This window comes from Parasteatoda tepidariorum, chromosome 1 (assembly GCF_043381705.1).
Source record: "Parasteatoda tepidariorum isolate YZ-2023 chromosome 1, CAS_Ptep_4.0, whole genome shotgun sequence".
Taxonomy (NCBI): Eukaryota; Metazoa; Arthropoda; class Arachnida; order Araneae; family Theridiidae; genus Parasteatoda; species Parasteatoda tepidariorum.
In genome coordinates this window covers 92,217,514-92,235,541 of record NC_092204.1, presented here as the reverse complement: position 1 = coordinate 92,235,541, position 18,028 = coordinate 92,217,514, and the positions used below count along the sequence as shown (strand labels likewise).

Genomic DNA, 18,028 nt, shown 5'->3' with positions numbered 1-18,028 from the left:
GCATTCCATATATATGGAGTATAATATGCATATTTCAGTAAGACAGTCACTATATATTGCGGGATTGATATCAATAGTCTGTGTGATTATTACTAATATAATTATTATATGCAGCCTAATTATCATACGTAGCCTGCCATCATATGTGGCCTAATCTTTTGATTTGGAAAACAATTTTCTTAAACTATTTCATTTCCAACTTTTCAAAGTAGAAACATTTATAAATATATAGCCCATTTTATAAAAATCATTTTCGTATTACGCTTAAAGCTTTTGGTATCCTTTTCAGATATTAAACTAAACCATATTATCATTAAAATTTATTGAGAGTATTGTGTCATTAAAGTAAAGAATGCTGTATTAGAGAAAATTTGCATAGCGTTAAGTCAACAGTAACGCTATCCAAGTTTTCTGCAATTTGTAAGAAACATTTCATGCATGCGCTACGGAGTTCAAGAACAGTTGTCGTCGGAATGTGAAAAGAGCGTAACGAATTGCAAAATACCTAAACTCTATTTTTACTATTAACGTTGTAGCAAATTTGAACGATATTATAGTTTTCAACACTCTCCAAATATCTAAATTAAAATATATTTTGTTTGAATGCATTTTTCAACACACAAGCCTAAATTGTCTTAAATGGCTAATAAGAAAATAAAATGCCATTATATAATGATAGTTGGTAGTTCATATTTTATGAACAACTTAGTTTAAAGTAACAATTTAATGTTTTTTTACGGATTAAACATAGCTTTTGAAAAATGATTTTAAAGTTTATTTCCTAAAAAATCCTTTAAAATTTTACTTAATAAAAGTTTCAAATTACAATGATTTTGAATTTAATGCGATTACATTTTCCTCAGAAATATCCTAATAAAAGTTTTAAAAATATTATAAATATATAAATTATACAAAATGCATTTCTGAACAAAAAAAGTAACATTTTATTTTTGAAAATAATATTATATGGATAGATTCTTTTTTTGAATGCAATTGCCTATGTAGGCAATTGCATTCAAAAAATGTATATTTTATAAAAAGTCAGAAATACTATAAATATAAGTATGCCTTGGAAATTTCAAATAAAAATATAATTCAAATATTTTTTCCAATAATACTTACACACAACTGTTCCCATAACAATAATGATATTCCTTCTCGCTTCCATTTTCCCAATTCTTCTTTGATCATAAGCGTGAATAGAAAAATGTACGTTTTCAGCACTGTAAATGAAGTTCCCGCTGTTCGTTATACCATTCTCATTTTTTTTTCGTAAGCTTCTTTCGCAATATTATTCTTCTGTAGATATGGTCTACTATCATCAGCTAGCAATGTCAGTAATGACAAATGAAAACATAAGGCAAAAACCATCAAATAGTGAACACGAATTGTGTTTTAGGCTGAAGATATTTCCATACAGTAACACAGTGTTTCAGTTATAGTAAAGCATTCTGAATTCTCACTCGGAATGAAAAATGATCCTACATTACAATAAATTGCTACAATGCAGCAGTTTTCTTTGGAAGTGCAGTTGTTGGAAATGTAATGATGGTATTTTATAAAAAAAAGTAGTTTGAAAAATGAAAGATCGTGCGAATTTTTACTGCCGTTTTTAGTGCTGCTTTAAATGCGTAGTTTAACGCTAAACCATTATATTAAAATTTAATACGGTGAAAATACACAGTAAAAAAATTCTGGATTAAATTACGGTAAAAATTACGGTGCTCAAGCTGCTGGTATTTTTAACCATCAAACCAATGTTTACCGGAAACTAACATGGTGCTAAAAAGTCGATATATCGTAATTTTTGCAGTGAAAATGCTTGTTTTAAAATAATACCTCCATAATTAATCAAGTTGAACCGTGTTCTCATTTAGGTTGCAATAAAGTATCGTGTAAAGTATATTCATCATACATAACCAAATTAGAGTATCATATTTGATAATCTACACTGAAGAAATTCCTAACCAAATTACGGTATAAAGAACTGGCAATTAGGGTGCATCTTCCTTAAAATCAATTTTCATTGTAAAATATTGCTTCGTAATTTTTACAGCAATAGTTATTTAATTCACGCGATTTTACGGTAATTATCACTGTAAAACTTACGTAGTTACAGATATAGGATTTTTCGTCTCGGAATACGTTGCGGTAAAAATTGATTTTATTATAATAATAACAACAGGCAAACTGAGTGAGGAACATTTTACGTGCACCGTAATTTGATCTGGCAACATAATTTAATACAACTCTCAATTTAGCGTAAAAAAACCTAATTGCAAAATATTTAAATTGTAGTCAAGTGTTTTCTTTTTTCTTTTTTTGTAAAATTTTGTATTTTAATTGTAAAATTTGTAAAATTATTTTTGTAAAATTTTATAATTAAAATTTTGTAATTAATTGATATTAAAATATCTAAAAAAATTCAAACTTACTGAAATTTAAGATTTTTAAAAAAAATAAAGACTATAAAAGTTTTTGAAAATTATTTTTTATTTTATTTAAACGGCTTAAAACTCCTGATGCACCACAAAGTATAGCAATAGGCTTACAGTTGTAAGTAGAAAACAAAAAGAAGAAAAATTTACAAATTTACATTAAAAACAAAATTCCGCAAGGCCGCAAGACTTTCAATACTTCTAACCAGTTCTGATAAGACAGGTGGCCAACAAATAGAAAGACGTCTCAAATCAGTCTTTAAATTCATTCGGGCACTCGCATACAGACTACAATGAAGAAGAATATGTTCAGCATCTTCATCAGCATCACCGCAAGCACAAATTCCACTGGTCTGCAGATGGAAACGAAATAAATATCTCTTAAAATTTCCATGGTTTGTTAAAATTTGGGTCAATTTAAAATCAGTTGCAAAGAACTTACATTGCAAACGGTGAAAAATGGATGGAAAGAACCTTTTCGTCCAAAGCGACCGAGGCGAAGCAAGAAATTCAGCATTCCAGTCCGCAATGATTTTATCTCTAGCGATGCGCTTCCAGTGAGAAGCTGGAACACGTAGCTTCCCTAGCCAATTGGTCTGCTCTTTCATTGCCCAAAATACCGCTATGACCACGAAAGTAAGAAAAATGAATAGTTACGTTTTCAAGAGCGTTCAAAATCGAGTGAATTTCCACCACAAGCTTCTCAGTAGAATTTGGTTTTCACTAAAAGAATTTTGTATCTACTTAACAACCAGGTTTATACACAAAAGTTCAGCCTGGAAAACAGTACTTTCATTATGTAGTCGGTGCTTTGCAGTAACCTTCTCTGTTCCATTTTCATAAATTACAAAAGCAAGACCAACCCTTCCATCAAGCTTACTACCATCCGTAAAGCAGATAGTTTTATATTCCCGAAAAACATTATTTACATAAGGAATAATTATAACAGGTCTCCTGCATGCTGTGTGGGGCAGACATGAAATAGGAAGTTTTCTGTCCAGGGTTAGACAATCGTTGTCTTTTATCTTCTCCTTTAATTCAAGATTATTTAAGATAATTAAATCAATAGGCGAAAGACCAGCAGAAGTGAACAAAGACACCAGAAAGAAGTGAACAAAGACCGCATCATAACTAACAGTTCTATATCCCCGAATAATACGTAGAAGAAGAATTCTTTGAGTTCTTCTAAGGATTCTAATATTTATCTTCTTTCTCAAAGAGTTTCCCCAAGATCCTGAAGCATATGAAATAAGTGGTACAATACCTTGATTATATATTTTATATATTAATTTAAGAACATCTGTTTTAACCCCATAAGTATTTGCTGAAATTCGCAATAGCAAGAGGAGATAATAGCAAGCAAGAGAGAAATAGCAATAGCAAGCAAGAAGAAGTTTTTCACTTTTACTGGATACATAAGATATGTGCTGCTTAAACTACAGTTTATTATCAACAATAACTCCCAAATACTTTATCGGCTTCACTTCTTCAATAGGTTCATTCCCAAGAGTCAACTGAATAACCCCATCCGGCATCGACTTTTTATGTATCATCATAACTTTAGAGCTATAATAATATGGATAAACTTTGTACAATATTAGGGTTGTAGCCAACATTTGAGCATTTCATATCAAACTGGACAATATCACGATTATTAATGATAACCATAATTATCAAATACGGTAATATCACGAACATTACGGACATCATAAGATATCGGAAATATATTTCATAAATTTATATGTAATAATTATTAAATATGATATAATTATCTGCGTTGCTAAGCTTTCTTTGGATAACGAAAATAATAACTAATGTAAAAATAATATTAAATAATTAAATAGGTATATTGTTGATTGGTGCATTGTTTAGTGAAATATCAGTAAATATCGGTATATTTTGTTCAGTACTTGGCGTTCAGAGCGTTAGGGACAACTTGAAAAAGCAGTCACCATGTGGTCCCAACAACCGGAAAATACCCAATTATTATTTGCTTGTAAATAATTGGGTAAATTACTATTGGTTTAATAACTGTGAATAATTGGTTAGTGATGAACGATGTTTTTGTTATATTGAAGCAGAATACGGAGCATATTTTGCACAACCTTTATAATGCATAAAGTTGAACCATATTTCTGCTCAAGTTAGGTGATAATATCGTGTAATTAAAAAAGTATGATAATATGAATGATCTCAACACCATAATAAAAAGGGATATTGCGAACTTGCTGTAACCAAATATGTTTAAACAAGCTGCAAAATTTATAAAAGTGCAGTTTGAAATTTGTATTTACAAAATATTTTAATTGAAGCACCATTTAAAGTATTAGGTTCAAATCAATTTGTCGAACTATTTTCATATTTCCAATTTTAAAAGATAAAAGATGAAAAAACTCTGTACATCCATTCAAATTCCCATCGTCACTGTTTTAAAAAAAATTTAATTAATATTCAAAATTACTATGCTAATAATATAATAAGTTAGTTGCTGCAGACGTAAACTCTATTTGTAAATTTTGAAAGTCTGAGATTATAAATGTTATGAAATATCTTTTCTAAGTATACAAAATTAGAAGGAAGCTTTATTTCGATATTATATATAATCATTGAATAAGATGAGTACTTGAACTAATGATATTTTCTCCAAATACTAACTCAGTGTTTCAATTAAATGAAAGTATTATGTGCTTCCCAATTCGAAGAAACTTCATGTTAGAATAAATAGTTTTATAACATTACAATAAATAGTTTCTTTGGAACAGTTTTCTCTGGAGTGCAGTTATTCGAAATTTAATGATTGTACACATCAGAAAATGAAAAATTATAAACTAATTTAATTATGAAATATTTAAAATAGGGGTCAAAATGTCATGTAATTTTGCTGCATCTAAAGTCATTTTTGAAATTTAAAAAAAAATATTTCTATTAGATTTAATGCGAAAAATTTCTAGGTTACACATAAACACATAATTTTTTTTTTGATTTTTCATTAAAAATTTGCAGTTTTATGCAAAAATGGGCACATTTTAATTTACAAAACTGTTTTTAAATTTGTTTTTATTTACCATCATGGTACACTATGCAATCATAATTAGTTATGTGAATCGAAGTTTCCGTCATAACTTTGGCTAGAACTTCACGAATTTCAGCCGCGTTACACCAAACCATTCAGTGAATATGTAGCTGTTTTCAATTTCAACTTCTTACTCTTGGATCTAGAAGACCAAAGAAAACCTGTTTGAAGAACAAGGTCGCATTCACCTTCAAGAATGATTCTTTTAAGCGAAACTAATCAGTATTTGGTCAAAATGGGGTTAGGAAAAAACCACGAAAACCTCTTGTGGCTAGCCCGATGTCAATGATTTCTAGCTTTCTCTTTTCTACCAAAGTATACTTTGCATCAGTACTGCAATCTCTGCTGGTGGGCAGCAAAATAAAGTTTAACTATCTATGTCAGAGGCTCGTTTGGATGTCGACTTAATTTGTCTACTCTGAGCCTCGCCGATTTTTATGAAAAAGGTGTCATTAGTTTCTCCAAATATATATCAGCATTCATCTATTCGTCTTAAAAAAATAATATTTTAAGTTTGCAAACACACACATCTAGATCATCAAGAGTGTTGATTTTCAATTTAAAAACAATAATCCGAAAAAAAAACAGAAAAAGTTTTGCTAATAGGTATTATTGATATCCTATTAATTACTGTTGTTTTAATATGCCCTATAGATACTAATATACGTATCACGATACCTACTGTAAGCTCTAGGGAAATAGATTTTTTGTAGCTTTCGAAATGAGATAAGAACCGGAGAAAATTGTAACTTTCGGTAATGTTTGACTATTGGGAGTTAGTTTCGAGCAATAGTATTAGGTTGAATAATACTGAAAATTGTTAATCTTCATTTTGAAATGACGAACTTCTAAAATCAACTTTTGTTTAATCTAATAACGTAAAGATATCAGGAAGAGAAACAAATAACAGTAAATAATAATGAACTGGCATTTTTTAAGTTAATCAATTGTTTTCGCATATTTTTTTCAATGTTTTTTTTTTTGCATGATTGATCATTACCGATTTATTGATTATTTAGCTTTATTTCAACCCACAAGAAAAAGGAGTGTTCAGCTAGAAACGATAGTAATAAACTGAAAAAGTTGCATAAGTGCAAAATGACATTTAGTATCTGCTTAATTTTGCTTTAAAAAAAACAAAAAACAAATTTATTACCAGGGCAATGTGTCTAAAACGCAAACTAATGCGAACCAGAAGTTAAAAAAATTTATATGAAGAATTAAGGGTTTTTTTTCCTTGCATTTTTTATTATCGATTCGTTAATTAAATTTCTTCTTAATGTATGGAAGTTGCTGTTTCAAATTTTTCATTTTCACCAATTTTTTTCTCCATGCGCATCAGAGTTCAATGCCAAATAAGTGATTTTGTAGGGTTGTTTATTGACTATTTATCACCAAGTCACTTCTTTGGTGGTTCTTCCAACCAAAACATACCTAAATACTAAAAAAGAAATGTCACTTAGCCGGCCCTTCCACTAAGCTCTTCATTTATTATCTAAGGTATTATATTATCAAATATTAACAAAATGTATTAAAATACAATAATGTTTTTTACGATAGAGTTTACGTAAGTTATCTTATTTTGAAAACATTTTTAAAATCCAATGATCTATGATAGGTTTTTTTAAATAATAATAAATAAGATTCCCAGATTCCCTGTAAAAAATCTTTTTAAATTATTAATTATTTCAAAACATTGTCTTACATTAGAATGCAAAGGAATTCTGTATTCTCTCTTCAGAAGAATAATTATTAACAATATAATAAACGGCTTTGTTAATAGCAAAATAAAAAGTTATGTAGTGCTGAGTTAATATTTTCATAACATTATTTATGTTTTGAGCTTGCTTTAAATATCATTTGCAACAAGTTACATGAAGCCTTACGAAGTATACAGATTTGATACTTTTGAAAATGTTTAAAAAACCTAAGAAAGGAAAATCATTTTCATAAGATTTTCTCCTTTAATGTAATAATATTTAATAATTTATCCTCTGAATTATATTAATTATATTATCAATTAAAAAAAATTCCAAATATTAATATACTGACTGTAATTTGATCTAAATATTTTATTATGCAATCATATTCATTACACTTGGATTTGCATACATTAAAATATACACTTGTATATAGTTATATTTTTTTATACATATTTATAGTCAGAGTCTTTTATACATGCTTATATAACATATATAAAATATATTGACATAAATTATTTTATATATTTAAGTAACTCACATGTATATAAATTATTCTTATATAGAAATTTCTTTTAAAGTCTGTGATATGCATTATAAAATTACCATTTCAGGAAAATAACATCGGTGAGAAATATACTTAGATAATAAATGTCATAGAACTATGTTCATATAGTATCAAAGAGTTTTATTTATAGTAAAGCATTCTGCATTCTCACTTTCGAAGAAAATTTATTTTTCAACTATATTCAATAACAAATGAAAACAACGAAATCTTCTGGTATATTTTTGACAACCTCAATTAAAACAGTGTCTTTAAATATATTTCTTATTAATATTTCCGAACAAAAACTCATATTCCGACCTTCTTTTCATAAGTCAATACACATTTAATACAACATTTATTGTTACTGAGGGTGAATTTTACTTATTTTGCATTTTTTCATGTAGGGAGTACATTAAGAATGTCTAAGGAAATATTTGTTTTTCATATAGAAATAAAAGGCTGAATATGGTAATCAAAACATTTGATTTTTGCTTAATACAAATATTCAGGGTAAACGGAGAGAGTTTTGTTTTTCGAACTAAACAATAGATTTCAAATCAATTCATCAATTTGTTTTTCTGAATTGATTCACACACAGATTCTGAAATTCAACAATTTTCACCGATTTAAATTTTAGTAGACATTAAGGAGATATCGCTAATTGAAGTTAGCTTCCGCATGCTCCCGTGCGTAAGTTTTAAAGTAATTGCGCATGAGACAGTGAAAAAAAATCACACTTACATAAGTGAAAATAAGAGATTTTGCAAAAATCCAGTAAAAACAAAAGTTAAAAACGCTAACGTAGTTTGACCACAAAATCAAAACAAACATTTACAAAGGACGTAGACAACCTCTTTAAAGCTGTGGCATACGATTCAAGATGCTTTTCTCCATGTGAAACTGCAATTCTGTGATCAGAAAAATTTCGTAGATTTTGAGGAATTCAGTGTTAAAGAATACAGCTTATTATTATTATTAATACTTAAAAAATATTAATGAACTTCTATTGATTATTTAACTCATTTTAACCAAATTGTGCAGTTGAAATGAATATAATTTGTAATTTAAAAATAGAGAAAATATATCTAGTTTCTTATGGAACTAGTTGAATTAGACAACCATAGACTTAAACTGAAAACAACATTTAACAGTTATAAACAGCGAGAATGTAGCTTTGTCTCTGCAGCGTAAATTTCCTAACATAACGTAAAGATACGCAGCATCTAAAATAAACACGAGCGTGAGCAGCTACTTCAATCTTAAGTACGGGAGAGTACCGAAGCTAACGTGAAAATGCGAAATCTCTCTACTTTTTTAATTCGAAAACGCAAAAATATGCTTGCTTTTGTTAAGAAATTGCAAAACTTTTAAATGATGCATGTTTCTCTGTGTTTTCTACATTTTTTTCGAGAATGCAAGACTGCTATATTGAAATATATATTGAAAATACTTTTTTAACCTTCCAAAGTTAAATTCCATTAATAATGCACGCGACTGCTAAAATTAATAAAACAGCATTTGTGTGTAAAATAAAAAAAATCTAAATTTAACATCATTTTCTTAAAGTTCAAAATTATTTAATAATAACCGTTGCAACTGAATTTTAATTATTCTTTTAGATAACTCAATCTGTAAAATATACCCCATAAAAATCACCGTCAACACAGAAAAGATATTTTTTGAGTCAGTAATATCAAAAATAATGTAAAAGAAAAATGTATTTCAGGAGAGAAAAATATCCCTCACTCAAAACCTAACTAACACGTCAGCATTCGAAGACTCAAGAGAGGTTTCATCTCTCCGCTATTATTAAATGCCTTGAGTGGTTAAAAAAGATGTGAGTTCTCATTCTATTTTCTCAAGAGCTTATTACAGAACAAGTCTATAAGTATAGTCTCTTTTTTTTCAATGCATTCTGATCTGTCTTACTAATAAAAATAAAAATCATAACAATCAAAATAACTATATNAATACTTATATATATATATATATATATTACATTATTTTCTTGGAAGTTACTGCAATAATAATTTTTTTAATGAAAATTGTAAAGTAAAAACTAGTACGCACACAAGGTATTTAAAGCCCATATGTATGATGTGATGTACCTAAACAAGGTGTTCAAAATTTGATTGTCGGTTTTTTAATTATTTATAACAGCCAAACAGTTAATGTAAAAATAAAGTATTAAGGGAATCTGATGTAATAGAGAATGCATTTTTCTTCTCAGATTTCCTGGTTTTAGATCTAAAATTTTCAGACACATGGAATTGATAGTCTATTTAAAAATTTCTTCCGTTGCGTTTTGATGCATGAAGATTTTGTTCTCCGCTTAAAGTATGAAATTGTGATTAAATGTGAATATTTCAAAAATATCATTATAGCATTATGTAAATTTTTATATAATTTTCGAAAAGTAATATGCTTCATTTAGTTAATTGTCTTTGATTTACAGGTTTACCACGTGCCCTCTGATGACTCTTGGAAAAAACTTCTTTGTGTGAGAAACAAGAATTCTTTTTTCTAAAACTTAACTATTTTCCTATTATAAACTTGTTAAACGCGCCATTTTAATAAAAAAATTTGGATAATACGATTATTGCTCCATCTGCTGCAAAGAAAATATTGCATCTAATGTAAACTTAGAATAGTTAAAAACAAACTGAGAACAGCGTCCCCATAAAGTAGCTTATTTCATTTACGTATTTGGCTTCATTACGACGATTGCAATCACAATCGTAAGAAGGATATTGATTAAGCAACTACACCTATCGATCGTTATAGTTAAACCAGTGGGCCTCAATATATGATCAGTGTAGTAAAGGTAGTATCAAACCAGCTTGTTTGGTTTCTGAATGAAATTTTGTCTTGAATCATCTATTCTAATATTACAAATATTGTCTTTGAGAGTTAAAACTAACTAGATAGTTTAAAAAAATGTTTAAATTATGTTTAATGTATGTGTTATAGTAAAAATGAAATTTGAAAATTTCTGGATCTCATATTATAAAAGTTATTGAAACTGCCATTTTTTAATTATTGCTATTTTGCTATTTCTGTTACTTTAACAGTTATAGTTTTTTTCTGTAAGCTTTCATTTTCTTTGTTTCCCCATTAACCGTATTAGGAATTAGTGCAGAAAAAAATAGTCAACAGAATTCAAGAAAAAATACAAGATAACCAATGAAAGCCGTATTGCTTTACTAACCTAAAGATATTTCTTTAGAAAAGATGAAGAATAAGTTTAATCAAAATTTGCTTAAAAGTTACGTTTAATATTAAATAGTTACGCAAGGTATTGAGTATGGATTACAATTCCTATTGACACAAATTAAAAAGAAGTATTGTAGTAAAATCTCTTTAAATGCCACATTAAACACCGAAAGTATTTATAAATAGGCATTACTTTTGTTTTGTACACATTTGAAAACATGGAACGAAATATAAGGAAGAAAAGAGTAATTATTAGAATATTTAAAAATGTTAAAAAAAATTCCAAATTTTACAAACCAGAAAACGAAATAAGGACAAGGACATCAGCTGACAAGATTATATCTTCAAAAAAATAGTGCTTCCTTACATTGTGTTAATATAGTCAAGGCAAAATATATTAATACAATAGTGTGAAGAGCACCAAAAACATTACGGAATAGAACAAATTAAGCAAAGAAGCGAAAATCGGTTAACGAAAATAGAACAAACTATGCAAAAAGATCAGGACTCTCTCTATCTCTTCCTGGTGACAGGCAGACCAACACTTGCTTATGCCGACTGGCCAGTGGACACCTGAAAAGTCTCACATTTTCCGCCAATCAAAAGATGTTTCCTCTTTGCCCTAAATGCCAACAAAACCAGGCATCACCTGAGCATACCTTGAAATGTTTAGGGCTGGACTGGAACGACATTCATTCCTCTCCCCTTTTAGCTTCGGACTTCCTAAATGTCAATGATTTATTGATGGAATTAGCAACAACAACAGATCAAACTATTCAAAGAAATGAAAATCGGTTAAAGAAAAAAGAAAAAATTAAGCAAAAAATGCAAAATAAAACATATTAATCGAAAAATAGAAAATAAAAATTCGAGAAAATAAAGAATGGAACATAAAATATAACATATAAGGCTAGTAGCGAATTTATACGTACTTCCTCTTACCAGTATCTTTCAAAAATTATATATNTATATATATAAACATAATAGTCATTTGCCAGGCATGATCAAAGCTATTTACAATTTTATACGAGCATTTCATTGTTTTTCAAACTATTCATTTATATAATTTAACATATATAATTATTGCAATTATATATATTATGCACATATATAATTATTGCAATTTGTATAATTTAACATATATAAATATAAGCAAATATTGTGTAAATAATGCATTTATTGTTTTGACAAAATGTTTACTGTTTTCCAAGCTTATTCCATATTTTAAAATATTTAGAATATGTCCCTTGACAAACAACTATTACAAGTAATGATACGTTAAGCCTCTCAGAACAGGAAATCGATATCCTTTTCCTGTTTTCTCCATTTTACAGTTTATTTTTCATTCTGCAAGTTCTAGTTTAAAAGTAATGTTTTCTAAGTATGTGTTTTATTTTACATACTCTATTTGACAAATACAAAGAAAAAAAAAGCATTATCTGCTACAAGAACTTTGTATCCGGAAGGACGAATGAAAATGAATTTATTATGTGAAGCGCTTGAATTTTTCTTCTATTTAAGTTAGCTATATTAGGATGTCAAAGCTGAACTATTAAAAAAATAGAAAAATAAAATAAGTTTTTAGAATAAAGCTAAATTGTTTTAGAAATATATAATAATTTGTTTCAGAAGAATAATAGCATATTTTATACATTTTTGATTTTTTTTAAATATATGTATTCCTGGAAAATTTTAAATTTATAAAAATAGCTTTTATAAAAAGTAGCTTTGGATTTAAAGTAATCTATTTTTGTTCTGTGCTTTATTTTACATACTCTGTTTGACAAATATTATTACAAATTGTTCATTTGTGTATGAAAAAAACACTATGCTTTTTTACTCAAAATGCTTAATGCAAATGTGTACAATTTTAAATTTTCGCAGTTTTACTAAAAGATGTACTGAAAATAAAAATAGAAGCATTAAATACCTAATTTCATTACCGGTAGCAGGATTTTTGTAGATTCTGACCTGTTTTTTTCTACTTATTGGCGAATTTGGCTTATGATTTCAGTAACTAATAAGTATTGTTTATTTTTATAAAGTTTACGTTATTTCCATTAAAAGTAAAATAATATAAAGATTGAGAATTAACATGTTTGATCAAAGAAAGCTGTGAACAAATTTTTATTAGTAGAAGTTGGTATTAGTTTATTTTAGCATTCGAAAAATTTATTTGTCTCAACATTGAAGTGGTCTTTAGACGAAAAAAAATAAGCATATTTATGTTTAACATAACCTCTGACCATCCAAGCTTCTTATTTACCTCGTAAACTAATCGCCAGACATTTCTTCCAAAATATATTTATTTTTAAAGATTTTCAAGTTGTAAGTTTAATTTTAAATTTTCATTTTGGGAAATACAATTTTAAATTTTTCGTTTTTGTATTTCTGAAATAATAGTATCATAATTTACTGGAATGAGAAAGCCATTGTCCAAGCTGATTGCTTGACACATAAAAGAATCATTAAAGATTTGTTTAAAATTAAATTTAGTTTTGAAATTTTCCAGTTAGTAAAATATTTAATTTAATTTAAATAGAAACACATATTGTAAACTAAGGATCTAGCACCACTTGCTCGTTATGATACCAGCTATTTAACTCACATATCCTCAAAGAGCTTACCTTACTCATTCATAAGATAATAAAACTATATACCGTTATTAATAACCTATTTACATATTAATGATGGTAAAACAGTTAATAATTTGCGGTAAAGTTAATAATTTTGGGCAATAAACAAGGTGGTCGAATGAAAATCGGAAATCAGCAGTTGTGTATTTAAAAGCAGGAAAATCGAGTCAAATATTTTGAAAAAAAATCGGAGACTCTCATCCTTTCTTTATTTAATAGCGTTTTGTATTTTAATGTCAAAATTTTCAGATAGCTTGTTAAATAGAAGTGGAAGTGAGTGTTAACTTATTTTTCCCCATTTAATTACTACCCACAAATGAAATTTAATTTTACACTCAAGGAAAGTTTATTTTTTCCACGTAACAAAAATAATATCAGACATGAAAGCTTTGAGTAATTATATAATTTCATATAAACACTACATGATGTGAATACCTTAATCTTGAATTCTAATACTGTTTTAAGTCCATGCCTGGTCGTAATTAACAGCCTTTATCTTTAAGTACGAGTTAGCAAAATATCTTGTTCGAAAACATTGAGCATGAGCACTCTTTTCTGATATCGATGTTAGTAAGTTATTCAAAGTCAGTTAAATATAAGATGACTCCGACGTATAGTAATTTGGCATGGTTGGCGGCACTTGGCGTAGCATGTTAAGTGAAAATGAGTGTGACTGTTCGTTTGGAAATGGCTGAGCAAAATTGAATGTTTTGAACTTTTGGCAATTAAATATGAATGATTTTCAGTCATGCACTTACATTGCGAATTCTCTGCATCAGGATAGAACATGAGTTTCATATTTCTCAATCTTTTTAATGAATAGTTATTTTGAGTAGAATAATGGATTATTTTGAAGGCGCTATACTTGTTTTAATGCTAAAACCATAAGCACAACATTTTATTTCATTATATATTTTGTTAAGAATATTTAATTAAAAGACGAGACAACAATGAAAAATTTTTTTTGAAAATATTTAAATTTGAATTTTTTTTTTGGCATTGCTTGATTAATTACAATTTTTATAAAGTTTAAAGAACTTTAAATCTCTTATACGAGGCTGAAAAGCTCTCAGCTAAAACTGTTTTGACAAGACAGAAAAGTCACATTTCAATCGCCAATTTGTTTTTATTTACCATGTTAATTTAGTCAATAAGACATACGTTTGCAACAATCACTACAGAGTATCCTGATGTCTTATTACATAATATTTTTAAATAATTTAGCCCTCAGAACAGAACGTTGAAGTTTTGGGCAGCATTGTACAAAAATTATTTCGCTGAATACTTTTGCCTGAATTCATAACATGGTTATAAACTGATTTTTGTCTGTTAAGAACAGATTATTAATGATTGCTGATGAGTAATGAACCAATAAACTTCTTAACTATCTGAAGAATGGTGATTCTTCTTTTTAAAAAAAAGAAATAAAGAAATAACAACTTCATAAATATGAAATAATATAACACTTTTTCAAATGGAAAGAATCACGTTTGATAACATATAGTAGACAATTGAATTTCACATCACACCTAATTAGAAAAGAAGAAGAAAATAAGGCAAGGATATATATTTCTTAGAAAACCCCTATATGAATAGCATACACGTCGACTTTTGGTGATATTTTCATCTTTTAGCCTTTATTAAAGGTCCTTAGAGGTTATTCAGTACGTGACATTCCCGACTGTTTATACAAGAATTTTATTATTCCGTCTCATCACAATGACGCCATCTAACAGATTTATTTTTCCCTATTTTCTCTCCTCCTGTTATTTTTCTTGCACATGAATATCAAAACCAAAAGGGACTTAATGAAAAGAAGACGAAAAGTTCAGGTATTACAGTTAGGTAATTTCATAAGAATAATTAAAATTGCCATAACAGTTAGCCCTTTCATGTTATCCTTTATTTCATAAATATATTGTTCTTAAAAACGCTAAAATATTCTTAGACATATTTAAATTTGAAGAAAAAGAATCTTTTGTTTCCGATTTAAAAGCACTATAAAAAATACATTGTAAAGATTTCCAGTTGCATAAAGCATCAGCATTTCTGGGGCATCATCCGTAAAAGACCGCTTTTAACGTAAAATATTACACCGTAAGTTTTATTGTTATACTTATTTAGTTAGAGTGATTCAGTAATTTTACGGTAATTATTTCTGCAAAAAAATAGAATTTGTCAAATTTTCTTTTTCGTAGCATATTCTGGTAAAAAACTATTCGTTAAAGATTGATTGAATTGAAATACCGGCACTCAGGATCCTTGTATGGCACCCTGAGTGTCCGTATTTTTTACCGTTATTTGAGACGGAATTTTCGACAGTGTAAAGCAGGGGTGTCAAACTCAAAAGCTAACTTGGGCCAAATAAACAATGCCTTTAGGTGGGCCACAAAAAAAAATCAGTGTTCATAGAAACAAATGTTTCTATTTTGAATAGTACACTGTAAAAAACATATATAAAGTAAAATTATTGTTTGATATTTGAGATCTCTTCTCTGCTACTATCTTTCGTATTTCGGGAGAAATTTGATATGCCGAGACTACTTTCAAAGTTGACCCGACGTGAGCGTTATTAATACGGTTTCGGACAGGAGATTTATTTCCATTCATAACAGAAAATAATTGCTCGCACTGATAAGTACTTCAAGCATGGAAATAATTTCATATGCGAATTTTCGAGTATTTTCAAAACTAGCAGGTAAATATTTGTAAAATTCAGGCACACTCGCTTCAATAAATTTTGCCTTCAAATTTGAGTCTCACTGAATCTCAATCACTTCCATTTGCATATTGCGGGGTATTGAGTCTATATTTATTGAGAAAATCGAAGAAAACAAACGAAATTTGTCTTTCAAAGAATTAAAATCTTTAAATCTTGTTTCAAATTCTGTTCTAATATTTGAAATTTTTTCTGTGTATTTTTGATACGATGCAGTATCCCTGGAATGGCAGGTGCCGCAAGCCAAATAGAATTTTACATTTTCGCCCGTACAATTTAAAATGATCCGTACAGTTTATAAATAAAGTATATTATAATTTTATATGCTAGTTTCCTTTCTAATTAACATTTCTTTGTTATTTTTTCCTTTGCGTCGGATATATTGATTGGGCCGCAAAAATGTTAATATCGGGCCACATGCGGTCCGCGGACAGCAAGTTTGGCACCCCTGGTGTACAGTATCATAAGCTGATCTCATGATAGGTTCTTATTGAAATTGAGTAATACATAAAAGGTTGCTTTCAATGCTTATTCACTAATTTTCTGCTCAAATAAGAATATTGTTAAAAGGAGTTTTAAGAAGATCTTTCGCCAAAAAAAATAAAAAATATAATGAAAGAAAGATAAGAGAATTTTCAAGAGTTCCATACGGGGACAAATATTTTAAAGAATTAAAAATGATTGAGCTTTTTTTTTTAAAAATAAAGTAGCCTACTACTAAAGTAGTACTATATTTTATGCCTAGATTACATTATGTAAAACCATTAAACCATTGTGCAGAATTTCAGATTGCAGATTTTCAAGAAACTAAATAATAAGTGTTTTATCGCAAAAAATACAAAAACATTTTTACGAAATCAAATTTAAGAAAATCAGTCAAAGTTCTATCTTCAAAAATACATCTCCTATATAACGCCTATGTACATTATTTCTTTTTAAGCTTAGATGGGTTCTTTTTTTTATAGAGAAATAAGAACAAAAGTCTTTTTCTCTGCAATTATATCTCAACTTTTTCTGGCACGTTTCGGCAAAAAAGGTCACTTTTCTCCATTGTTCTTTTCTTAAAAAACCTAATAATGCATCTGGAAATACGAGAAGTACTTTCTAAGGATAAGTTCTAACCCGCTTCTCAAGCCCCCGGGGGTCTTTTAAACCTTTATTTGAGAGGTCGAGTGGCATACCTTTATATATTTAAGCCTTCTTTTTTTTCAAAGAACATTTTCACTAATTTCTAGGAGCTTCTTTATAAGTCCCATTTGGAGAATAGGGAATAAAAAATAAATTTTCTCTTTTATTCGTATTCCCATTACATTCAAGTCAGAGCAGAGAGTACAATACACTCTTCTTTAAGATCAAGAAGTCAGGGGACCGAGAGAATTCACGGGAGAAACTTTAGAGCTAATGTAACATGGAAATAAAAGTTGGATATCCTGAACAAATAATGGAAAGTCATTGTAAAAATATTATACGGTGATTTATCACTATACATATGGATGAATTTGCTGCATATGATGACCTACGCAAATAAACCAAAGACGTAATATAACTTGATGAAAAACTACATTCGCTTTAAAAATATAAAAATCTGAAATAATAGTCAACAAGTTTCAAGCGCTCAAAAATGGATGCCTATTTTCAAGACTTGCCTGACGGGAATGAGTATATATATATATATATATATATATATATATATGTATATATA

The 18,028-nt window shown here is 28.4% G+C and overlaps 1 protein-coding gene across 1 annotated transcript in view; it reads right to left on the bottom strand.

Moving 5' to 3' along the window:
* The window catches only part of LOC107454996 (nephrin), an 89,292-nt gene that overhangs the window by 56,928 nt on the left and 14,336 nt on the right, over window positions 1-18,028 (bottom strand). The gene's annotated exons all lie outside the window — the stretch shown is intronic.